The following is a 27,903-nucleotide window of genomic DNA, read 5'->3' on the forward strand; positions in this document are numbered from 1 at the left end:
CCACAAAATTAACCTAATTGACAGAGTGAAATGAAGGAAGCCTGTACAGAATTTTAAAAAACATGCATCCTGTTTGCAACAAGGAACTTAAGGAATACTGCGAAAAATGTGGCAAATAAATTAACTTTTTGTCCTGAATTTTAAAAAAAGTTAGGTTTTTGGGAAAATCCAACACATCACATCAATGAGTAACACTATTCATATTTTCAAGCATGGGGGAGGCGGCATCATGTATTGGGTATGCTTGACATTGGCAAGGGAGTTTTTAAAAATTAAAATAAATGGAATACAGGTCGCTATAAGCACAGGCAAAATCCTACAGAAAAACCTGGTTCAGTCTGCTTTCGAACAGATACTCGGAGACAAATTCACCTTTCAGCAGGAGAATAACCTAAAACAGGCCAAATCTACACTGGAGTTGCTTAACAAGACAACATTGAATGTTCCTGAGTGGCCTAGTTACAGTTCTGAGTTAAATGTCTTGAAAATCTATGGCGAGACTAGAAAATGGCTGTCTAGCAATGATCAACAACGAACTTGATAGAGCTTGAAGAATTAAACAATAATAATAATAGGGAAATATTGTACAATCCAAGTGTGGAAAGCTCTTAGAGACACCCAAAATCACAGCCAAAGGTGCTTCTACAAAGTATTGACTCAGGGGTGTGAATGCTTAAATGAATAAGATATTTCTGTATTTCATTTTCAATATATTTGCAAAAAATTCTAAACACATGTTTTGACTTTGTCAATATGGGGTATTGTGCGTAGATGCGTGAGAAAAAAATAATCCATTTTGAATTCAGGATGTAACTCAACTACTCTGTCAATCACCACATTCTTATTGGCAGACTCAACAGCTATGGTTTCTCAAATGATTGTCTCGTCTGGTTCACCAACTACTTATCTGATAGAGTTCAGTGTGTAAAATGGGAGGGCCTGTTGTCTGGACCTCTGGCAGTCTCTATGGGGGTGCCATAGGGTTCAATTCTCGGGCCGACTCTCTTCTCTGTATACATCAATGATGTCGCGCTTGCTGGTGGTGATTCTCTGATTCACCTCCACGCAGAGGACACCATTCTGTATACTTCTGGTCCTTATTTGGACACTGTTAACTAACCTCCAGACGAGCTTTAATGCCATACAACTCTACTTCCGTGGCCTCCAACTGCTCTTAAATGCAAGTAAAACCAAATGCATGCTTTTCAACCGATTGCTGCCCACTCCTGCCCGCCTGTCCAGCATCACTACTCTAGACGGTTCTGACCTAGAATATATGGACAACCACAAATACCTAGGTGTCTGGTTAGACTGTAAACTCTCCTTCCAGACTCACATTAAGCATCTCCAATCCAAAATTAAATTTAAAATCGGCTTCCTATATCGCAACAAAGCATCCTTCACTCATGCTGCCAAACATACCCTTGTAAAACTGACCATCCTACCGATCCTCGACGATGTCATTTATAAAACAGCCTCCAACACTCTACTCAACAAATTGTACGCAGTCTATCACAGTGCCATTCGTTTGTCACCAAAGCCCCATACACTACCCACCACAGCAACCTGTACGCTTCGTTGGCTCGCCAAACCCACTGGCTCCAGGTCATCTATAAGTCTCTGCTAGGTAAAGCCCCGCCTTATCTCAGCTCACTAGTCACCATAGCAGCACTCAGCCGTAGCACGCACTCCAGCAGGTATATCTCACTGGTCACCCCCAAAGCCAATTCCTCCTTTGGCCGCCTTCCCTTCCAGTTCAGGAACGAACTGCAAAAATCACTGAAGTTGGAGGCTCATATCTCCCTCACTGGCTTTAAGCACCAGCTGTCAGAGCAGCTCACAGATCACTGCACCTGTACATAGCCCATCTGTAAATAGCCCATCCAACTACCTCATCCCCATTCTGTATTTATTTATTTATCTTGCTCCTTTGCACCCCAGTATTTCTACTTGCACATTCATCTTCTGCACATCTACCATTCCAGTGTTTAATTGCTATATTGTAATTACTTCGCCACCAATGGCCTATTTATTGCCTTACCTCCCTTATCTTACCTCATTTGCACTCACTGTATATAGCCTTTTAAAAATTTTATTTTTGTTATATTGTGTTATTGACTGTATGTTTGTTTATTCCATGTGCAACTCTGTGTTGTTGTATGTGTCGAACTGCTTTGCTTTATCTTGGCCAGGTCGCAGTTGTAAATGAGAACTTGTTCTCAACTAGCCTACCTGGTTAAATAAAGGTTAAATAAATAAAATAAAAAAAATACAACTAAAAGTGAAATAAGTCAAGGGATATTAATACCTTTAAAGGCACCGTATGAGTTTCCAGGTAAGTTATGAGAAAGAAGCAGCATTGCGATTCTCAGCTGACACCCACACAAACATGTTTCCCTAAAAGACATTCCAACTGATACAATCTAACACTGCACATTTCTGGTTGACAAGGTATCAAGAGATGAGCACATAATGGATTTCAACACCACGAGGTCACTAGAGTCATTGAAATGAAATATATTTGAGGGACAGTAGATACCAGAGCATTGGTGTAAGCAACTAGTAGACAAACATCTTCGAACGGAATGGCTCCAATCACAAAGCTAGTCATTCTACTGGTTGTTCTAGACGGGACTTTCCTTGCAGGCCAAGAAACGAATCATATTCTTGTGGAAGGTGATGTTTTGTCATTTGAAACTCCGTCAGAGGTACTGTGTGATCTTTAAATCCACTGGTGAAGAAAGCCTGCTGTTGTGGAACACGTCTAACCCTTCACTTAGTAATTACTAAATTAAAAGCTTGTTCAATCTGGATTGTACAGGGTGGAGTGCTGGACAGCTGGCAATATTTCCCACCAACAATGTATTAGTCTCTCAGTTTTCAGGCATAATAGTCATGGAATAGTCTGCCATTTAGGATGGACAGTAGACCTGTAATGTAAAGGTGCAAGTGGTGGTGACAGCATGACGGTTCAATGGTACACACAGGCAAATTCAAGATACATTAACCCGGAAGCCTCTCACAGGGGACCCAACTGGCTGAATCCAATTCATTGAGAATAACTCCTCTCTCCACATTACCAACTTTACCACGGAGGACATAGGCATTTACATCTGCACTGTAGAGGAAGGATATCATTGTAGTAGTAACCTGATATTGACGTATGTTAAGGATCTGTATATGCATGGCTTTGTGGGAGAGAGGCTTGCACTACCTTGCTTTAATACTGACTCGAATATGACACAGATATGGTGGGACACCTACAAGAAGGGAAAAGGCATCACATCATTGCCATCTGAAAACCATTGGAGTGACCTCGCTGACCTCGGAAAGCAGATGCATGTGGTGGATGGAAGAGAGACTGGGAATTACTCGCTGGTCCCATTCCTGATGCTGAACCACTCTGAGGTTTACTCCTGTCTGAAGCATCACAATCAAGTGAATAATCTCATCCAAAAGGTATATGCTAGTGGTCTGCCCAAAGTCTGACCAGCTCACACAGTTCTTCTCAGAAGGAGAGGAGGTTGCTCTCCGCTGTAACTCTAATTCTAGTCTAACCGGCTTGAGTGGAAAAGAAAGACTGCTGAAGGGGACGATGTCATTCTGGTCAAATCTACTTGACAAATCAGAAAAGCAACCCGTATCGGAGGATTTGAATGGCCAAATAAATGCATCTCAACCTCACATCTCTCTGGTCCTCTCTAACCTGACAGTGGGGAGAACTATGTCTGAACGGGGAGGTGAAGGGGTGTGTGTATGGATAACTACTACCTTCTTAATTCATGAGGAGAAAGACCCCTTTGGCATCGACTACGCTTTCTACACAATGTGGTCTTCATTGATGATCTGTGGTCTGCTGGTGATGGTCTGTGATGTGATCGCTATGAACCTGAAGACCAGGAGAAGAGACCAGGCTTCTCAAAAGAGCAGGAAGGTCCAGCCTTATGGAATGCCTGAAATATTATTGGATTCATGAGAGGGAAATCTGATTTAATCAAAAGTTATTCCGGAAGGCTTATGGAATGCCTGTGGCTGTCTGTCTTCAAAGCCTGAGGCATTGTGACGTACAGTAGGGTGACTGCCATTGGATAGACGTATCAAGACGAGGCTTGTCCATCAACCCCGAGGGAAATGTAGGGGTTGGCTGGTGTAATTGTGTTCTCCTCACCCTGAGAAAGACCTTGGTCCATTCTGTCAGAGAGAGAGCTGACAGGGATACAGAAGAGAGCCTTGTCAGGGGACAGCCCTGTGGTTGTTTTTTATTCTTTAAACATAGATTGAAACTATTTATGTATTTGTCACATACAATTGAATCAAGCCCTAGGTATGGAGGTACAAGACACAGAGAGGGGTACAAAGCAAACTGATTAAGAAACTGTATTTGAGTAAGAAATTGTATTTGGCTCATTCCTGAGATCAATACAAACAAGAAACAACAACAAATACATTCCACTTAACTTCACATTCAGTTCAATTTAATCTGGTAAAAATCTGACACCCCCAGTCATAAGTCAAACTGATTCTTATTAGAAGATTTACCTCTGAGGCTCACTGGGTAATTTTAGGATTACCTCTCAAAGTCAGGTGACCCAAACTGAGCAGTGAATTCACCAAACCAAATCAAATATTGCTCACAAATGGCAGCAACTCCTTGAGACGTTACACTTTAAAGTCTCCTGTAAGCCATCTTTTATACATCCCATTGGCTCTTCAGTTAACCGGTGATGTTATTAAGGACAGGCGTACAGAAACCATTAGCGCTTCTGTCGCCCAGGGCGACCAGGCCGCTGTGGTTGGGGGGTGATAAAGCACTTTAATGTATTTAACCAAGCAGCACCATCTAAGAACACAGCCAAACCACAACTTTTTACTCTGGACTTATAAGCTTTAATATTTGACATTGTTATATCAAAGCTGCTAAACCAAGTTTACTGTGGATTAGGATTTGGATTGTGTATGAACCTAGAGGCAGGTAGCTAAAGTAACATGGGCCAAAGAAATCTAAAAGACTAAGGAAATTATCTTTATCTTATTGACGCACTGTTTGATTTTCAGCATACCAAAACAAAACATCTTTCATTTTCTGGGCTCTGGCTCATAGCGTACTGTGAGTGTTTTCCCTTCTTTACGGCAAGCTGTTGTTGGAAAGATAAGATACGTTTGTTTATCTTATCATGTTAAATCAGATTTATTTTTTTAACTAATGACCCAGAGCAAATATTTTCATTTTAGTCTGAGCTATTGGCAGGGTACCTGATTTATAAAAACAACAGAACCGTTTGGTCTAGGGATGTTTCTGTGACAGAGAAGATAGGGCTGGAGGTTGTGGTTGTGTTCGAAATTGGCATATGAAATATAATAAAGCCTTATGGGAATGCAGAAACCATCGTAATACTCAATGTAAGTCCGCAATAATGGATTTGATTTGAATAGATTAAGCAATAACTAAGAGCACAAAACGTTCCAACAGGGAGCCCTCACGACGGCAGAGCCCTCACGACGGCAGAGCCATCACGACGGCAGAGCCCTCACGACGGCAGAGCCCTCACGACGGCAGAGCCCTCACGACGGCAGAGCCCTCACGACGGCAGAGCCATCACGACGAGAACAAGTGTGTTCAGACAACAGATATGTAATAGTAGAACACTTTATATACATGTAACTACCAAAATAAAGGAAACACTTCAGTAAATGAAGGATACAGATTATATTGAAAGCAGGAGCTTCCACACCGGTGTGGTTCCTGAGTTAATTAAGCAATAAACATCCCATCATGCTTAGGGTCATGTATAAAAACGCATGCATGTCTCCCATTATTTTGACTACCATGGCTAGAAGAAGAGATCTCAGTGACTATGAAAGAGGGGTGTCAAAAGGAGCATAGGGGGTTTAAAGTGTGTGTGTGTGTGTGTGTGTGTGTGTGTGTGTGTGTGTGTGTGTGTGTGTGTGTGTCTCAGTCACCAGATCTCAACCCAATTGAACACTTATGGGAGATTCTGGAGCGGTGCCTGAGACAGCGTTTTCCACCACCATCAACAAAGCACCGAATTTATTGTGGAAGAATGGTGACACATCTCTCCAATAGAGTTCCAGACACTTGTAGAATATATGTCAAGGAGCATTGAGCTGTTCTTGTTCATGGTGGCCCAACACCCTATTAAGACACTTTATGTTGGTGTTTCCTTTATATTGGCAGTTACCTGCAGGTTGTCAAATTTATCAGAAAAAAAGGGGAATTCAAAAAAATTCCTGCATTTGCTGAACGGTGGCATTCAAGCCTGAACTAATCTCTACAATCACACGGACTCTTCCCTTCAGCAGCACACTAACCTGACTGGAGAGAACCATGTAGGATCATTTGTTAAGGTAAAGTACGTCAAGCCCCAAACGATACCAGCACATCAGGTAAGGGTGCTCTCGAGCCAAATGTTCTTTACCATTTGGCCATCAGATTTGCCACCAATGCTCCTTCTAGGACACATCACTGCACTCTATACTTCTCTGTAAACTGGACATCTCTGTATAACCATCGCAAGACCCACTGGTCGATGCTTATTTATGAAACCCTCTTAGGCTTCACTCCCCCCTATCTGAGATATCTACTGCAGCACTCATCCTCCACATACAACACCCGTTCTGCCAGTCACATTCTGTTAAAGGTCCCCAAAGCACACACATCCCTGGGTCACTCATCTTTTCAGTTCGCCGCAGCTAGTTCTAGTTTCAGATCCCTGCAGACTGGAACGAGCTGCAACAAACACTCAAACTGGACAGTTTTATCTCAATCTCTTCATTCAAAGACTCAATCATGGACACTCTTACTGACAGTTTGTGTGATGTATTGTTGTTGCTACCTTCTTGCCCTTTGTGCTGTTGTCTGTGCCCAATAATGTTTGTACCATGTTTAGCGCTGCTACCATGTTGTGTTGCTACCATGCTGTGTTGTCATGTGTTGCTGCCTTGCTATGTTGTTGTCTTAGGTCTCTCTTTATATAGTGTAGTGTTGTCTCTCTCATCATGATGTGTGTTTCGTCCTATATTTTTATTTTCATTTTAATCCCAGCCCCCGTCCCCGCAGGAGGCCTTTTGCCTTCTGGTAGGCCGTCATTGTAAATAAGAATGTGTTCTTAACTGACTTGCCTAGTTAAATAAAGGTAAAATAAAAAAACACAAATAAAATCAGGGTTTGCCATTTGAATGCTATTAAAACATGTTGTTGACTGTGTTACAGTAACTGTGAGTACGATAACATGAGTATTGGCAACGCTCCACTGCAAACTAGCGAGGGAAGTCATGAGGGATGGTTGGTCGAGTCGTTTCTGTAGAAAACGACTTGTTTACATTCAACACCAGAATCAGTGCCTCTCAACTACACTTGTTCATTACAGCTCTCCTGGATACACATACATCATGTAATGCAATTTCTACTTTCAATTTGATGCCAGGAAAACCAACACCCACCTATTTATTGAGCTAAGCATCGCAAAAACAAGAAACACAAAACAACATATACAGGCTATGCGGAGTCACCGCCCTATGTAACACACTGCCTCCTGGCCCGCTGTACACTGGGATGTGGCACTCTGTCGCCACGCTGGACTGCATTGACTTTCCTCCCAGAGATGTTATCATGGTTGAAGGTCCACAGTGTATTCAGGGAGAGACCAAAGAGAGAGGTGTACATATCAACCAGCGGCCACCCTGACCCATTTCCTGTTTCCTGCTTCGGTCTGTCAACAGGGTAGACATTAGCAACTACTGTAGCAGGTAGACAGACACATACATGAAGCATATTGACAGTACAGTAAAATCACTGTCGACACACTAATGAGGGAAAAAAACGATCAATAGAAGTATGAAGTCTGACAAAAGTTCAAATACTTTTCCTTAATCAGTTCGAGAGATGTGGTAAACACTAACTTCAAACCATTTTACTTACCTAAACTTTATGCGAACAGACACATTCTTGCATGACCTTACAGTATAAGCTCTAGGGCAAAGGGCTTTCTTTGTCAGGAGTTTCTTGACCACGAAGTCTGTCTTAGAACAAGTATTTAGAAAATACCAACATTCCAGACCTCCCCCATTTGGAGTGAAGTGATTACCTAATTCCATTATTTCCCCAGATGGAATCACTTTCTCAGTAGCACATTAAGTCCTTAGAGGACTGTTGAGGTTCTAAAACAAGCCAGAGAAACCGTTGACTCGCCACAGAACCGATGCGGCAGATCAGATGTGTGTTTCTGATAGACTAAACTCTGCCTGAACCTCTACAACTCTGGGGAATACAAAAGAATAGCTCCTATATGAATGAGGAGAAAGCTAACGGACACAACCCCACAGGCATCCCATTGACATGGGGAGTGGGGACAAGGGTCTGGTTTCAACCTTCAGGTCTCCACACAGAAGCCTGTGGACATCTTCTTTACCTCCATCTCTCTGCAAGGAGTCTAGATTTACATGTTACATGCTAATGTTTCTGTGTTGGGAGGTGACACTGTGACCTTGTCAGCAGGTGCCTGGCCTGATAAAGACCCCTCCCACTAGGACTTTGGAGCAGACAAATAGACCAGATTCGAACAGAAATGGAGAAGGATTGAGAAAGACACAGGACGACTAACAACATAGTTTATCTACAGAGGTCAAATGGATAACGGAATTACAAAGGAATTGCCTACAAATTGAGATAAAAATGACCACAAACTATGGGTGTTTGCATTTACCCTTTGACATGGTTCTTGAAAATAGATTTCAAATGGCATTTGATGTCGGTCTTCGTCTGTTTTGAGATCAGCACTAGGAATTTCTTTAACAGAGCTTACTCTTTGATTAATTCATTAATAATCTTAACTAGAGGTCGAACGATTATGATTTTTCAACGCCGATACCGATACCGATTATTGGAGGACCAAAAAAAAAAGCGGATACCGATTAATTGGACGATTTTTATATATATATTTGTAATAATGACAATTACAACAATACTGAAATAACACTTTTATTTTAACTTAATATAATACATCAACAAAATCAATTTAGTCTAAAATAAATAATGAAACATCTTCAATTTGGTTTAAATAATGCTAAAACTAAGTGTTGGAGAAGTAAAAGTGTAATATTTGCCATGTAAAAAAACTAAGTTTAAGTTCCTTGCTCAGAACATGAGAACATATGAACATATGAAAGCTTGCAGAAGAAGATGAAGTTTTAGGTTGTAGTTAAGTCTAAATATTGCTGTTACATTGCACAACCTTCAACTTTATGTCATAATTATGTACAATTCTGGCAAATTAATTACGGTCTTTGTTAAGAAGAAATTATCTTCACACAGTTCGCTACGAGCCAGGCGGCCCAAACTGCTGCATATACCCTAACTCTGCTTGCACAGAACGCAAGAGAAGTGACACAATTTCCGTAGTTAAAATAAATTCATGTTAGCAGGCAATATTAACTAAATATCCAAGTTTAAAAATATATACATGTGTATTGATTTTAAGAAAGGCGTTGATGTTCATTTGTTAGGTACACATTGGTGCAACGACAGTGCTTTTTTTCGCAAATGCGCTTGTTAAATCATCACCCATTTGGCGAAGAAGGCTGTGATTCGATGATAAATTAACAGGCACCGCATCAATATGCAATGCAGGACAAGTTAGATAAACTAGTAATATCATCAACCATGTGTAGTTAACTAGTGATTATGTTAAGATTGATTGTTTTTTACAAGATAAGTTTAATGCTAGCTAGCAGCTTACCTTGGCTCCTTGCTGCACTTGCATAACAGGTAGTCAGCCTGCCATGCAGTCTCCTCATGGAGTGCAATGTAATCGGCCATAATCGGTGACCAAAAATACCGATTAGCGGTTGTTATGAAATCGGCCCTAATTAATCGGCCATTCTGATTAATCGGTCGACCTCTAATCTTAACATGCTATCTGAGATAAGCATCGATCCTTGGTCAAACAGAGAGCATTAAAAAAATATTTAAAAAATATATGAGAAACATTTTAATAAGTAATAATAATTAATAGGTGGTTGAGAAGGGCAACCTTTCAGTCAGGAAATTCTTGGAGTGGAACTTCAATGGCACCACCTTCTCTTAACCTCTGCCAGGTCATCTGCCATAAACTACACTTGTCATGAAAACCTCCATACCTGCTGGCACGCGGTGCTAATGGAAGCTGTGGTCACTTGTTTGTATAAGGTTGGAATGTTCCCTTTTGTTTAACAGGTCTGACGGCAGGGGCTGATACACTGTTGGTTGGTGGATCGCACAGCCGTAGACGTTATCACTGTTGGAGAAGAAGAGGAATTCCCTTTTGTTTAACAGGTCTGACGGCAGGGGCTGATACACTGTTGGTTGGTGGATCGCACAGCCGTAGAGGGTTATCACTGTTGGAGAAGAAGAGGAGGAACCCACGGTCTCATATCCTAGGTCTCATTTCATTTACCTGTGTAGTATTTTTCACTCTCTCTTTATCCATTCCACCACACGGACAGGATGAATCTCACTCTGAGGTGACAGGTTAAAGGTCAAAGCATCACACTCCAGCCTTTAACGCATTTTAGAGCGGTTGCATTTCCCCAAACCTCTTCCTTTTAGTTTTTCACCAAAACAAGTGGCTGCTCGGAGCAACAGATCACAGACTCAGGATTGTGGCTTTAAATGCAAATGCATAGGAAAAGGTGTGTGTCTAGGAGTGCTTACGCTTAATTAGCCTAATGTGAGAGGTCAATAGGGAAGCAATGAACCAAAGTGGCCCTTCGTCCTTGTAAGATCCCTCTCAGTGCCCCTCATGGCCCAAGGGGAGTAGTGAATAACTCCAGGTGGTTGTGGACATTGGAGGAGGGAAACATTAACACCACTCATAAACAAACAAACCCCATTCATCACACAACCATTAGTGAAATGTATTCTCTAGTTGTAGATCCACATACTGTAAGTAACAGAATGACATTTGCCTTGCCTCCGTACAACTGGACACAATGTCATCCCATCCCATTCTCCTTTCAAATATGTTGCCAAAGTCAGACCTCACGTTAATATTACTTCAGATATAAAAATCCAAACCCCAACCCAAAACGTTTAGGTTCAGTGCCTGAGCCTTTTTGTGGGTGAGAGCAGTAGAGACCCTTTCTGTAATGCTGCCAGCATTGTAAGGCAATGTGTGGACCGCAACACCATCTCCTGGGCTGAGCAACGACCTGTGATCTGTGGTTCCTCCCTTCTGACTGAGCAGCAGAAATGCAAATCACCAGGAGTCTTGTGACTCCGAGAACTGGTCTGATCAGATTCAGTAAGGGAGGGAGGAATGGAGAAGGGAGGGAGGGAGGGCAGGAGGGAGGGGGAGAGAAGGAGGGGAGAGTGATAAGGTAGTACCTGCAAGCTTTTCTTCCTGTGCTGTGTGCCTTTTACATTTGTGCACATTTCAACCGCGTTGGACCCAGGGAGCAGAAGGGAATCAAATATGATAAAAGTTATTATTATAGCATAATAAGCCCCAGTATATGTTACCGTAGGAGGGGTTTGCCTGAACTTGCCTGCTCTGCTGAAAAAAACCTCAACAAATCTATGCAGTATGAAGACCTTTTGTCCCATAACAAATCCAATTATGCTATTCTCTCAGAGCGATTCAGAGTAACAAAGTAAAGCTGATTAAACGCAGGGCTGACAACCACAGTCGAGACAAACCCCCATTGATCCAAAAGAGCCAGAACAATGCTTCACCAACCACCATCTCTCTTGTCATTTGCCATATGGCAGCAGCCAATGATGCCCCAGCCCCTTGGTAGCCTACCCACAAACCCCGGGGTTGCATTCCACATGGCACCCAGTATTCCCGATAACGTTTACATATTTTGCATTACTTGTCTCATATATACTGTATTCTATCCTATTCTACTGTATCTTAGTCTATGCCGCTCTGACAGTACTCGTCCAAATATTTAAATATTCTTAATTCCATTTCATTACTTGAGATTTTGTGTATTGTTGTGAATTGTTGGATATTACTGCGCCGTTGCAGCTAGAAACACAAGCATATCGATACACCCGCAATAACATCTGCTAAATGCATTGACAAATAAAATGTATACAGTGCACTACTTTTGACCAGGGTTTATAGAGCTCTGGTCAAAAGTAGGGCACTATATAGGGAATAGCGTGCCATTTGGGATGCTTTAACCCGTGCTTATAGAGCTCTGGTCAAAAGTAGGGCACTATATAGGGAATAGGGTGCCATTTGGGACGCAGATTAGGAATCAGATCGGATCAGAATCACTGGCTGCTTAATTGAAATCCTACATGCGACCAGCACAAACCTAATTCAGCAGTGTTCTTTTGAAGTGCTCCAAGTCAGTTGTATAACTTTCTAATCCCCATCTCGACCGCTTGGCGCCTACGAAGACCCAGAGGATTAGCCATGTAGCTGGTACTCATGGAGGGAACAGGCTGCTGGCTACAGCCTACAAATGCCATGGCCAGGAATAAAGGGTGTCCACTCTACAATAATAATGCAGGGGAATGTCGCCTGCCTTGGCCTTACCATGACATGGGATCTGCCTAGGTACTCCTTTTAAACCAGACTTAAGTCACATGATGATAGACACAAGCTATGAGATATGCAGATTTACCACAGTAGGGTGAAACTGTCTGGGCCTGTAATAAAAGAGTGTCAGGAAAGAGACACATTATCAAATGAAGACTTAATTAGGATTGTATGGCTCAACAGTTTGGTAAAATAGTCATTATAGTCAATGCCTGTTTGTGTTGGTGTATACAGTTTCTTAGGTACACCACCCTGTTCACCAAAATGGTTCGCTCCTTTAGATACGTGGCTTGCTATATAAAGCAGGCAGACAGGCATTGAGGCATTCAGTTACTGTTTGATTGAACGTTAGCCTGGGCAAAACTAGTGACCTACATGACTTTAAGCGTGGTATGATCGTCAGTGCCAGACGCGCCGGTTCCAGTATCTCAGAAACGGCTGACCTCCTGGGCTTTTCACGCACGACAGTGTCTAGGGTTTACAGAGAATGGTGCGGCAGACAAAACACATCCAGTCATCGGAAGTCCTGTGGGGGAAAACAGCTTGTTGATGAGAGGTTGAAGGAGAATGGCAATAATCGCCCAAGTTAACAGGCGGGCCACAAACAGACAAATAACGGCGCAGTACAACAGTGGTGTACAGAACGGCATCTCAGAACGCACAACTCGTCAGTCCTTGTCACGAATGGGCTAATGCAGCAGATGACCACACCAAGTTCCACTCCTATCAGCTAAAAACAAGAAGAATCAGCTCCAGTGGGCACACAATCACCAACACTGAACAATTGAGGAGAGAAAAAACATTGCCTGGTCCAACGAATCCCAGTTCCTGTTGTCAGGATTTGGCATAAGCAGCATGAGTCCATGGCCCTATCCTGCCTGGTGTTAACGGTACAAGCTGGAGGCAGTGGTTTAATGGTGTGAGGAATGTTTTCCTGGCACACGTTAGGTCCCTTGATACCAATTGAGCAACGTTTCCATGCCCCGAAGAATTCAGGCTGGTCTGGAGGCAAAGGTGTGTCCGACCCGGTACTAGATGGGTGTACCTAATAAACTGTTCCATTCAATTGCTAGTGAGTAGGCTAGTTATATACTTTAGAAGACAAGACACCACTCCATTTAAAGGAGCAGGGAACTTTCAACTGTGGAGTTAATGTTTTAGGGCCTTCTAGAAAATAAAAGAATGCTCCAAGTGCAATGCGATCAAAGCTTCATTTACATATAACTAGAGGTCGACCGATTAATCGGAATGGCCGATTAATTAGGGCCGATTTCAAGTTTTCATAACAATCGGAAATCGGTATTTTTGGACACCGATTTGGCTGATTTTTAAAACATTTTATATATTTTTTTTTTATTTAATCTTTATTTAACTAGGCAAGTCAGTTAAGAACACATTTTTATTTTCAATGACGGCCTAGGAACGGTGGGTTAACTGCCTCGTTCAGGGGCAGAACGACAGATTTTTACATTGTCAGCTCGGGGGATACAATCTTGCAACCTTACAGTTAACTAGTCCAACGCTCTAACCACCTGATTACATTGCACTCCACGAGGAGACTGCCTGTTACGCGAATGCAGTAAGCCAAGATAAGTTGCTAGCTAGCATTAAACTTATCTTATAAAAAACAATCAATCACTCATAATCACTAGTTACTAGTCACTGCATATAATCGATGCAGTGCGTATCGTTGCTCCAATGTGTACCTAACCATAGACATCAATGCCTTTCTTAAAATCAATACACAAAAGTATAGCTTTTTAAACTTGCATATTTAGCTAAAGGAAATCCAGGTTAGCAGGCAATATTAACCAGGTGAAATTGTGTCACTTCTCTTGCATTCATTGCACGCAGAGTCAGTGTATATGCAAAAGCTTGGGCCTCCTAATTTTCCAGAATTTTACGTAATTATGACATAACATTGAAGGTTGTGCAATGTAACAGGAATATTTAGACTTATGGATGCCACCCGTTAGATAAAATACGGAACGGTTCCGTATTTCACTGAAAGAATAAACGTCTTGTTTTCGAGATGATAGTTTCCGGATTCGGCCATATTAATGACCTAAGGCTCGTATTTCTGTGTGTTATCATGTTATAACTAAGTCTATGATTTGTTAGAGCAGTCTGACTGAGCGATGGTAGGCAGCAGCAGGCTGGTAAGCATTCATTCAAACAACACTTTAGTGCGTTTGCCAGCAGCTGTTTATGACTTCAAGCCTATCAACTCCCGAGATTAGGCTGGTGTAACCGATGTGAAATGGCTAGCTATTTCACATCGCTAATAGCGTTTCAAACGTCACTCGCTCTGAGACTTGGAGTAGTTGTTCCCCTTGCTCAGCAAGGGCCGCGACTTTTGTCGAGCGATGGGTAACGCTGCTTCGAGGGTGGCGGTTGTCGTTGTGTTCCTGGTTCGAGCTCAGGTAGGAGCGAGGAGAGGGACGGGAGCTATACTGTTACACTGGCAATACTAAAGTGCCTATAAGAACATCCAATAGTCAAAGGTTAATGAAGTACAAATGGTATAGAGAGAAATAGTCCTATAATTCCTATAATAACTACAACCTAAAACTTCTTACCTGGAAATATTGAAGACTCATGTTCTGAGCAAGGAATTTAAACGTTAGCTTTCTTACGTGGCACATATTGCACTTTTACTTTCTTCTCCAACACTTTGTTTTTGCATTATTTAAACCAAATTGTACATGTATCATTATTTATTTGAGACTAAATTGATTTTATTGATGTATTATATTAAGTTAAAATAAGTGTTCATTCAGTATTGTTGTAATTGTCATTATTACAAATAAATATAAAAAAATCGGTATCGGCTTTTTTTGGTCCTCCAATAATCGGTATCGGCGTTGAAAAATCATAATCGGTCGACCTCTACTTTTAACTTCATCCCATTAAAATATGATCAGTATTTAATTGAAGCATTTAGGCCTACATAAATCGCATTAACTCAAATGCTGTCGTGACATCGCACAACAAAGACCAGGCGAGCAATCCTCTTAATCACAGGGTCATTTCCCAAATGTCTAAATAATGACCTTTATCCCGACATTCTGCGTTTTCTGGCCTGTAGCTGTAGCTTTTTTTTTTCTCAAACAAAGCTTGTAAATTTGCCTGAATTTGGGTGTCCTTTAGTATTGAATCATGTTTACGACCTACACATAACCTATGAATATGAAGACAGTAAATATATTATGATCATTAAAAAAAATACACGTTCATTTCAAAGCAAACATGAGCAGGATTAAACAAAGTTCTATAGGAATGTGAACATTGATCATAACATCAAAAGAGGGTGAAACAGAATACTTTTTAAGATCTCACATGTGACTGTGACTGGGGTTTGGATGGGAAACAGAGGGGCTGAGGTGGGGGTAATGTACCCTGTAACAGCTGTAGAAGGTTTGGACACAGCTGTAGAAGGTTCAGACACAGCTGCAGAAGGTTCGGACACAGCTGCAGAAGGTTCGGACACAGTTGCAGAAGGTTCGGACACAGTTGCAGAAGGTTCAGACACAGCTGCAGAAGCTTCGGACACAGCTGTAGAAGGTTCAGACACAGCTGCAGAAGGTTCGGACACAGCTGTAGAAGGTTCAGACACAGCTGCAGAAGGTTCGGACACAGCTGTAGAAGGTTCAGACACAGCTGCAGAAGGTTCGGACACAGCTGCAGAGGTTCAGACACAGCTGTAGAAGGTTCGGACACAGCTGTAGAAGGTTCGGACACAGCTGTAGAAGGTTCGGACACAGCTGTAGAAGGTTCGGACACAGCTGTAGAAGGTTCAGACACAGCTGTAGAAGGTTCGGACACAGCTGCAGAAGGTTCAGACACAGCTGTAGAAGGTTCGGACACAGCTGTAGAAGGTTCGGACACAGCTGTAGAAGGTTCGGACACAGCTGTAGAAGGTTCGGAGAGAGGGTATGCAGGGGAGGACCTGATCCCTGTGAACTTGATGGCAACATGAAGCCATGGGTCCAGTTGAAAGTCAACATAGGAGCTAATTGGGATTTATCCCTTTTGTTTAAATAGAGGTACAGTACACAGGACGGGACAAACCTCCCTGCTCAGTGACAAAATAATTTCACACCACATGTGCAGGGATTGGACTGGTGACTTTAAAGGTTTAATGAGGAAAGCTCCTCTTTGGTGTTCCCCAGGTGGATGGATAAATGTACAGTACAGCGTTTCAGTTTCAGCAAGCTGAACAGCTATAAAACTGGACTGGTTCTGATTTTGTTTGAGATTGATTGAACATTTGAGGCCAACAGTGCTGAGGCTGGGCCTGCAGTAACGAGACAGACGACAAGACCCATATAAACAACTCGTCAACTGTCGATAAAAGACAGTTGGCACCCCCCCTGAATATATTGTTATTTTTTACTGCTGCTCTTTAACTACTTGTTACTTTTATCTCTTATTCTTATCCATATTTTTTTGAAACTGCACTGTTGGTTAGGGGCTCGTAAGTAAGCATTTCACTGTAAGGTCTACACCTGTTGTATTCGGCACATGTGACTAATACAATTTGATTTGATCTTTCCAACCAGAACTCAACAAATCTCTGCTTCTCCGATTTACTCCATAGCAGCCCGTGGAAGTGACACTGAAGTTACAGGAGATCTTACAATGTCTGCTCGCCTTGTGACGATCTCATTGCTCTCAGTAAATATGAGACCACATTTGAACATGAACTCCTTTCTTCCCAACAACAAGAGTCTGTCAAAAAAAAGCACACAATTAGACACAGTGCTTCAGCTTTAAACAATATGTTCTGTAAAGGCCTGACTTCAAAGTCAGAATGACTGGCCACTTCGTTTGGAAGAAAATGACCATGTAACCCGAGGAAAATTGGTCTGATCGATTCACAGTCAGAAAATATAGTTTCAAGCGTTAAATTGAAGATGGGCTTAGGTCTTAGGCAACAACAAAAAACGTTGAATGTTACATTTGACTAATTGGAAATGCTCAGGTCATGGAAGGAAATTATTATTTTACTCACGGGAAGAACAACTGTGATTATTATAGTATATCCAAGCTTAGGAATTCAATAAACAGAATGTAAAACAGGAAATGGCTTCATAGAAAGGAAATGAATGATCCTCTAATTTATTTGACTGAGTTGTATTGCTTGCTTTCCCTTTGCATGCCAGAAAAATGTGTAACTTTGCAGAAAAAAAACCATGGATACTCCTAGTACTAGTACAAAGCATGATTTATGCATAAGACACCATCCAATCACATTCGTGGCATAAAAGTGCTGAACTTCAAAGAAATATCATCAAACGACATTTCTCAAGGGACGTGCTTGTATCTCTGGTTGTGGATAGAGGAACCGTGCCCCTTTACGCTCTCTTCCATTCAAAGGGTTGAGCAGGGTGCCGAACTTGCCTGCACACTAAAATGGAGGTTAATCAGAGGTTCTTCATACTTCACTGCAATGCAAATGAACACCGCAACACTCTGTGATGAGAAAATACACAGCATGAAACCACCCAGATATCAAAACACAGAAGATTCATATCAGTTGAATATTTAGGATCTGCCACTTGGGTCGATACAGCAGATTATGGTAATCAAGCATCCTTAACTCCAATATACCAGGACAATAAGAGACAGCAGATTATGGTAATCGAGCATCCTTAACCCCAATATACCAGGACAATAAGAGACAGCAGATTATGGTAATCAAGCATCCTTAACCCCAATATACCAGGACAATAAGAGACAGCAGATTATGGTAATCGAGCATCCTTAACCCCAATATACCAGGACAATAAGAGACAGCAGATTATGGTAATCGAGCATCCTTAACCCCAATATACCAGGACAATAAGAGACAGCAGATTATGGTAATCGAGCATCCTTAACCCCAATATACCAGGACAATAAGAGACAGCAGATTATGGTAATCGAGCATCCTTAACCCCAATATACCAGGACAATAAGAGACAGCAGATTATGGTAATCGAGCATCCTTAACCCCAATATACCAGGACAATAAGATACAGCAGGTTCACCCCAAGATGGAAGCCTCTTCCAGGCACACAGTGACTTGAGGGAAATGGTGTGGACAAATCAAATACATCTGTTTTCACGAAACCATTTGGAAAGATGCCAAGGGGTGGTAATTAGAATCTGAACTGGATTCTACAAGGACACATCCCTCTGCAGCCATGGGAAATCCTAGGAGAACCCTGCCAGTGGTCTGGTAACTAATATACTGACTACACACGTGCGTCCACCATCGCGGTCATGACTACGCAGGTTAAAATACCAAAATTACATTAATTTCGGGGACAGGTGAAAACACATGAAACATTGGTGTTGCTAGTTAGTTACTCCTGGGAGATGAACATTGGTGTTGCTAGTTAGTTACTCCTGGGAGATGAACATTGGTGTTGCTAGTTAGTTACTCCTGGGAGATGAACATTGGTGTTGCTAGTTAGTTACTCCTGGGAGATGAACATTGGTGTTGCTAGTTAGTTACTCCTGGGAGATGAACATTGGTGTTGCTAGTTAGTTACTCCTGGGAGATGAACATTGGTGTTGCTAGTTAGTTACTCCTGGGAGATGAACATTGGTGTTGCTAGTTAGTTACTCCTGGAAGATGAACATTGGTGTTGCTAGTTAGTTACTCCTGGAAGATGAACATTGGTGTTGCTAGTTAGTTACTCCTGGGAGATGCACATTGGTGTTGCTAGTTAGTTACTCCTGGAAGATGAACATTGGTGTTGCTAGTTAGTTACTCCTGGTAGATGCACATTGGTGTTGCTAGTTAGTTACTCCTGGAAGATGAACATTGGTGTTGCTAGTTAGTTACTCCTGGTAGATGCACATTGGTGTTGCTAGTTAGTTACTCCTGGGAGATGAACATTGGTGTTGCTAGTTAGTTACTCCTGGAAGATGAACATTGGTGTTGCTAGTTAGTTACTCCTGGAAGATGAACATTGGGTTTGTAATTTACCTGACATTCATATGGACCTCTTTGTATCTGGTTCCTTTTTGTATTCGGAACTAGAAGCACAAGCATTTCGCTACACTCACATTAACATCTGCTAACCATGTGTATGTGACCAATAACATTTGATTTGATTTTGTTATTTGTAGAATCATTATCTAGAGTCATACAAAATCATGTGTTTCTCTTGTCCAATGATTAATCCACAGACAAAAAAAGTAAACCTAGTTAGTTTTTACGTTAATACTTCATTATAAAGTGGGTGTTTCAAGCCCTGAATGCTGATTGGCTGACAGCCAAGGCGTTTGACAAAACATTTATTTTTACTGCTCTAATTACATTGGTAACCAGTTTATAATAGTTTATAATAAGGAACCTCAGGGGTTTGTGATATATGGCCAATATTCCACGGCTAAGGGCTGTGTCCAGGCACTCTGCATTGCGTTGTGCTTGAGAACAGCCCCTAGCCGTGGTAAATTGGCCTATATACCACACCCCCTTGGGTATTATTGCTTAATTAAAGGGTGTCCACCCACGCTGCCCAGTGTGGGTGAGAACGCGCTTTGGTAATTACATTTCCCTTCCTTATGTTATAAAATACATTTCACCAAGACAAATAGGATTATGTTCTGATTATGTTCTGAATCGTCCAGTGGGGTCTTTCTCTCACATATCATTAACATTAAATCCCAAAAGTCAGATTTCATAATATATCCTACATTATAACTGGGTGGTTCGAGCCTTCAATACTTTTTGTAGTCGTCTTCAAAGTTGTTCCCGGCGGGTCGCAAAAAAACAAATTAGCATGACCTGATAAGGTTCGCTTGTTTTTGTGCGAAATCAAAAATATGAACGTCTCAAAATCACCATCCCTCTTATCTCTTATATTGTTTTATGTCCTGAAGAAAGATGAGTTCGACAGGAAAGTGAGCCGGTCAGGTAGCTAGTAGCCCAGAATCAAGCCGACACCATTAGACAAAAGGGCTCCAAAAGGGTTATTCAGCTGTCCCCATAGGAGGCCTCTTTGTGGTTCCAGGTACAACCCCATTTTGGTTCCATGTAGAACCCTCTGTGGAAAGGGTTCTAAATGGAACTCAAAGGGGTTCTACCTGGAACCAAAAGAGTTCTACCTGGAACCAAAAAGGGTTCTTCAAATGGTTCTCTTATGAGGACAGCCAAAGCGCCCTTTGAGGGTCTAGATAGTGCCTTTTTTCCTGAAAAATGTAGCTGACACGATGCAGTTTTCCTGATTTCAAACCACTTTTTTTTTCTCTGGCCTCCATTGATTTAGTCACCCTAATTCTGGCCATTCACAAGGATAAAAACTGATTATGATGACAGACATGATAACAGACTGATTATAACAGACATGAGGTTTGGACCATTGGGTTTCTTATGCACACACCCATGCCCTTATGATTCCACTAGAGGTTAGAAGGGTTTCTACCCTGCAGTACGGAGCGGTAGTTAAAGTCATCCATGCGGTCAAACTTTGCTGAATAATTCGCAGAGAGCAACATTATCAGTATGTCAGACTACAGGAACATACAACAGCTAATGGAAACCACATCATCTACAGTAATCGTTGTTTAACACGCGTAGGCTACAGATTACAATTAAAGTACTGTCCTCAAAAATACAGTAACCGTATGCATAATTTGATTGAGAATAATCAAAAGAGCCATCTTAAACCTGATTGGACTCATTTGTGAATGTTTGGAGTATTACAGATGCCCTGGGGGAAAACCCAGACCTAGCTATGTGGCAGGCCATCTCATCTCTGATCCTGTTGACAGCCTCTCCTCAGTGACACTCCGACTGGAGAGTAGGGAGTACCCTACATTACACGCCCCGCCTCTTAGGTAATGGAGACAGAAAGCCTCTCTCTCTCTCTGCCCATGGGGCTGGGTGAAGGGTTAATACAGGTTTGAATTGGTTTAAACATTACTATCATAGCTCGGAACTCAGATCTCGACCACCACTAACCTCCGCTTTGAGCTGTGACCCAATTGAACATCATGGCGATGACAAGTGTGCACCTTTGATTTGAGAGGACTGTGTGAGGGCAGCTGAGAAGTTCCCGAGTCTCCTCGTGGAGTATTTCTGTATACTGTTTTTCAGTCCAGAGAGAGAAAGAGAGAACACAAACATACCCCACAGAGCCCCAGGACAGCAACACAATTACACCCAACCAAATCATGAGAAAACAAAAAGATAATTACTTGACACATTGGAAAGAATTAACAAAAAAACAGAGCTAACTAGAACGCTATGTGGCTCCAAACAGAGAGAACACAGTGGCAGAATACCTGACCACTGTGACTGACCCAAACTTAAGGAAAGCTTTGACTATGTACAGACTCAGTGAGAATAGCCTTGTTATTAAGAAAGGCTGCCATAGGCAGACATGGCTCTCAAGAGAAGACAGGCTATGTGCTCACTGCCACAAAATGAGGTGGAAACTGAGCTGCACTTCCTAACCTCCTGCCAAATAAATGTATGACCATACTAGAGACATACATTTCCCTCAAATTACACAGACCCACAAAGAATTTTAAAAAACAAATCCAAATTTGAAACAAACAAACACCATTGTAAATACAACCCATATTTATGTTTATTTATTTTCACTTTTGTACATCGTTACAACACTGTATAGAGACATAAGGTGACATTTGAAATGTCTTTATTCTTTGGAACTTGTGTGAGTGTAATATTTACTGATCACTTTTTATAGTTTATTTCACATTTGTTTCTCTATTTCACTTGCTTTGGCAATGTAAACATGTTTCCCATGCCAATAAAGACCCTTGAAATGAATTGAAAGAGAGAAAGATAGAGCAGAGAGAGGAGGAGAGAGAGAGACCTATCCTAAACGAATGTGTGTGTGTGTGTGTGTGTGTGTGTGTGTGTGTGTGTGTGTGTGTGTGTATAGAAAAAGGGAGACAGAAAGACATGGCTACCCAAAGAGGAGGGTCTATGTGGTCACTGCACGACATGGGAGGTAGAGACAGATGGTGCACTTTCCCTCTACTGTGATAAATACTCCTCAATATGATCATATTTTTTTCAAGAAATATCTAAATCAATTCCCAACTCCTGTCCATTTACTAATGACATAATGCTGGGAATTATTCTGGGTGAGGGAGGATCTGCAAATATTACAAACACAGACGATGCTGGGCAAAATGTACATAGCCCTATAGGACTCCCAATCACAGCCAGATGTGATAGAGCCTGGATTTGAACCAGGGATTGTAGTGATGCCTCTTGCACTGAGATGCGCCACTCAGGAGGCCTTGTATATATGTATATCATTGCCATAGCCTGAGGGACATCCCATGACCAGTAATTCCCTGAAGTATTTACATTGTATTTAACTTACTAGTGGAACCATCATCATGTTGTTGTTTATTTATATTTACATTGTATATAACTGACAGTAATACATAGTGGAACCATCATTCATGTTGTTGTTTATTTATTAGCCATTATTTATTTTTAGAATCATATTTTCTTTAATTACATTTATCGAGCGAAGATTACAGAATACAACAGCAGTAGTGTTATATCCTGTATACATGATTATATGTACTATTATTACTACTACTGAAATGAACTAGATTTCATTATACTTTATATATTATATATTGCATTGTACTTTATTCACTGAAATACTGTACCACTATACTACTTTGGCAATATCTACAAATTGTATTTCATGCCAATTAAGCAATCTGAATTCAAATTCAAGACAGGGAGGAGGAGAAAGCAGACAGAGAGAGCAAGAGAAGGAGAGAGCAGAGAGAAAGAGCAGAGAGAGAGAGAGAGAGAGAGAGAGAGCGAAAGAGAGAGAGAGAAAGAGAGAGAGAAAGAGAGAGAGAGAAAGAGAGAGAGAGAAAGAGAGAGAGAGAAAGAGAGAAAGAGAGAAAGAGAGAAAGAGAGAGAGAGAAAGAGAAAGAGAGAGAAAGAGAGAAAGAAAGAGAGAGAGAGAGAGAAAGAGAGAGAAAGAGAAAGAGAGAGAAAGAGAAAGAGAGAAAGAGAGAGAGAGAGAGAGAGAAAAAGAAAAAAAGAGAAAGAGAAAGAGAAAGAGAAAGAGAAAGAGAAAGAGAGAGAGAGAGAGAGAGAGAGATCTAATAGTGAAACTTTTCTCCTTAGGTTTGCACAGCATGCTGTGAGGGGAATATCTGTAACCTTCCTCTCCCCTGGAACGTGACGGAAAGGCTAGAGGCCCGACGTCTGTTAGTAAAAATGGAGAACTGCAGTTTCTTGATCTGTCTGCTGATTAACTACCAGACATGCTCTGGTCTGCCATCCAGGTCTACACCAGGAAACAGGGTGGCATATTCCACCACGACTTCCTGTGTCCGTGCGTGCGAAAGAGAGAGAACGCACTATCACCATTCTCATGTTTTTTTCTCCAACAGCATCTCGTTACTGGGACTAAATTACTGCAGCTAACTCAGATACTGTAAACGGCAGGCAGAACCAGTTTATCGCTGAGAAAACAGTCAACACAGCATTCTAGCAAGACCAACACAGAGTTGAAAGCTCTTAGACTTTAACAGGCCTAGTTTATCATGTGTTTGAAAGCAAAGAGGGACGGACGAAAGACCATCAGGCACGTTACACAAGCCATCCATCAACCTGGCAGGGAGGCTCAGCAGCAGACCTGTCTGTCCCAGGACATGACTGAGTGAGGGTTCCTACAGCAGTCCATTACCATCCTCCACCAGCACCATACCTGCATCTTCCAGCCAGGTAACAGCCCCCATCCCCCTGCCAGGAGCCACCGAGGATAACGACCAGACAGCCTGCATCTTGCCTCCACATCCTTGTTGTTATTAACCACGTCTCAATTACACCCGGGGGTGTCTCACCGTCCCCCATTCCTGGTCCATCACACCGCCACCTACAACTACACCCCCGGGTGTAATTGAAGGAATAGAGGAATAGTATGGACAGAGGTATAATGTAGACAGAGGAATAGTATGGACAGAGGTATAATGTAGACAGAGGAATAGTATGGACAGAGGAATAGTATGGACAGAGGTATAATGTAGATAGAGGAATAGTATGGACAGAGGAATAGTATGGACAGAGGTATAATGTAGATAGAGGAATAGTATGGACAGAGGTATAATGTAGATAGAGGAATAGTGCAGATAGAGGAATAGTGCAGATAGAGGAATAGGGTGGATAGAGGAATAGGGTGGATAGAGGAATAGGGTGGATAGAGGAATAGAGTGAGTGCACACACTTAGTGTGTTGTGAAATCTGTTGTGAAATATATTGTCATATTTTTCAAATTGTATAACTGCCTTAATTTTGCTGGACCCCAGGAAGAGTACCTGCTGCCTTGGCAGGAACTAATGGGGATCCATAATAGACACAAATACAACATTCGGGCACTATGAAGGGAATAGGGTGCTCTTTGGGATGCATACTCCGTTTACTGGAGGACCTTTCATCTCAAAAAACGAATGAGTCATCCTCTGTAGTTTTGTTGATGGCCTCCCAAACAAAAGCATGCAGAGCCCCAACTCACAAGCCACACGGCTATAAATATAAGCCAGACTACAGATGGTTCTTCACACTGAATTAAACACACTTATCCTCTATTCTGATCACATATCAGTTCATTTACTCCTCTTATTCTGATCACATATCAGTTCATTTACTCCTCTTATTCTGATCACATATCAGTTCATTTACTCCTCTTATTCTGATCACATATCAGTTCATTTACTCCTCTATTCTGATCACATATCAGTTCATTTACTCCTCTTATTCTGATCACATATCAGTTCCTAAGTAAGGTCGTCATCGGTGATGATGTGCTAGGGATTTCAACTAGTTGCACAGATTGACTAGAAATGTGTTTTTTCACATTTTTTCCTTCCATGTATCGGTGTCCTTATCTAACCTTTGACACAGATGAAACCTCAGGGAAAATATCATACCCGGTGATAAAGTGGTCTATGCTACTATAGGAGGACAACAACATCTCATAGTTTCCCTTCTAAAATCTGCGTATTTTGGATAAACGTCTATTTTTGACACATTAATTCTGCTTTTTTACAGGGTTAATTCCATGTAGTGACAGGGTTAAAACAGAAGCAACTCAAAAGGTTAACAGTTTAGACACGAATTCCAAGTGGTTAAGGTTAGGACTATGGTTTGGGGAAGGGCTTTAAAAAAGTATTATTAAAAAAAACAACTCGCTATTACCATCAAGTACTCTCACGGCTTGCTAGATCATTGTGAACTGCAGTGGCACAGTGGTCTGAGCAGCGCACGTCGGCTCTGAGCATCACGAGCTCGTACCCAGTGTTGGTCAATCGTTTTCCTTTTCTTTTTTGTGTGTGAGTGCTGAGCAGGACGTTCTCAGGACCTTTTCAAACGTCCGAAATCAAAGTATATTTCTAGTGATCAGGCTGAGGAGGGACCCTCTTGTCATCAACAGACATTTTTCTCTGACCACCAGATTTTAGTGGCACTCATACATGGTATACTTAGGTACAGGGATGCACAGCAAAGTGATCTGAGCCAACCTGACAGGACTACCACCACAGTATGAGCACTCAGGGGGGAGCAGCCTAGCAGGAGGAAAGAGGAGGGGTGACCGGGGGGGGGGGGGGGGTAACCTCTGACTGCAGAATAAGGAGCAACGAGAGAGACCACTCCCAAACAGATGCACTAAAATCCACATAGCAACAGCAGCAACCCCCCCGTGAACAAAGCCCCCTTCTCTCCACCACTGAGGGTGTTACGTACAACCTCTGGCCTCCGTGGATGCATCTGTCTGGGGGTAGGGAAAACACTGTACATGGACAAGACAAGGGTATGGGAGCCTCCATGCTCATGTTAGTCTACATTAACATCCATTGCAATATTGAACAGTGGATCAGGACCCTGTAATACTGACCAAACGTGTGAAATTGAAGCTGCATGCATGGCATAGCACTGCACACAGAGGGTGGTATGTATTTAGTACAATCTAACAGGGGTGTGTTCTGTTCCAAATGGAGCTCATAGTTTCTACTCCTTGAATAAACCAACCTCTTGATTTAGGAATATAACAAAACCTACAAAACATAGAAATTAGGTCATTATTGTGTAAAAATAACAGTAACTAGTCATCTGTAGCATAATAATTATCTTGTGGAGAATCAAACAGTCCTCTTTTGTTCGGGGAGTATCATTTGTTAATATCAAACACAAAAACACATTTTCAAATATATATTTCACATTATAATCAATTTGAACGTCTCATTTTACTCAAATGACAGGCTACATTTTCTCCACCCATATAGGTAGTATTATTCATATAGTCATTAGATCATATTTTCTCTCTCTATTCTGGTTATCATGTTATAGTCCTGACTCCTGACACAGGAGGATGGGGGTCAAAGTGGGTCAACAAGAAGCGCATTACTACAGAAACTCAACACAAAAACAGTACGCACTACATATAGTATCATATTGCACTCGGTTTTTCTATTCCTGTTGTACTATGCATTTTCTTTCTCAAATAATGAATCATGTAAATGTATCCAAAGCCTTCTTGATGGGGGGGGGGGGGCTCCGTTCGCATTATATGCCACGGCATAACCACTCGTATTGTCGCTTATTGATCCCATGTGTATTTGCGGTTACTAAATAAACGAAACACTTTACTCACCAGGAATTCCTCCTGCAGCCTTCAAACTTCGCCTCGGGTCCAAGCTTTAGAATAGTCCAAAAACAAACATACACTCCTCCGTTTGTTAGCTTTTCGCGTTAGGTCGGTGTATTAGCTACGGATGTGACTCTTTGAACGTCTTTGAAATGGAATAGGCTGCATTAGTTGACGGGTTATTGGGATGATTTGCAACGACGATCCTATCAGAGGTTGCGGGAGGCGTGTTCAGTACCGACTGGGACGGTCCCAATAGGCTGCGCACCTCGATATTAGGAATACATTGAATTGAGGTAGACAGACAACACACTTTCACTTATCTTTATTTTTCCAGTAAAATAATATTGCTGTCGTCTTTGAAGTGCAAACAATACTTTTCTTTCAAAAATATAGGCCAATCCACATTTCTGTGTCCATCTTCTCCAGTTTGTCGGCAACATCAGAACTTGAGTGAAGGCTATTGTTCATTGCAGCCATATTAGCATGTAAATTTCATTTTAAATGGTGTATTTTACTATTGATTAAAAAAAACGTTGATGACTCATTATTTTGTGGATCAAATCAAATCAAATATTTTTTGTCATGTATTTCGTAAACAACAGTGAAATGCTTACTTATGGGCCCTTCCCAACAATGCAGAGAAAATATAGAAACAATTGTATCACGAGGAATAAATCCACAATGTGTAACGATAACTTGGC

At 41.6% G+C, this 27,903-nt stretch overlaps 1 protein-coding gene across 1 annotated transcript in view; it reads right to left on the reverse strand.

Moving 5' to 3' along the window:
* The window catches only part of LOC109870677 (ly6/PLAUR domain-containing protein 6), a 54,778-nt gene extending 27,395 nt beyond the window's left edge, over positions 1-27,383 (reverse strand). The window contains exon 1 of the mRNA XM_031805401.1: positions 27,206-27,383. The gene's annotated coding sequence lies outside the window, so the exon portion shown is untranslated. The remainder of the gene's footprint in view (positions 1-27,205) is intronic.
* Positions 27,384-27,903: the final 520 nt, after the last annotated feature.

This window comes from Oncorhynchus kisutch, linkage group LG26, assembly GCF_002021735.2.
Source record: "Oncorhynchus kisutch isolate 150728-3 linkage group LG26, Okis_V2, whole genome shotgun sequence".
Classification (NCBI taxonomy): Eukaryota; Metazoa; Chordata; class Actinopteri; order Salmoniformes; family Salmonidae; genus Oncorhynchus; species Oncorhynchus kisutch.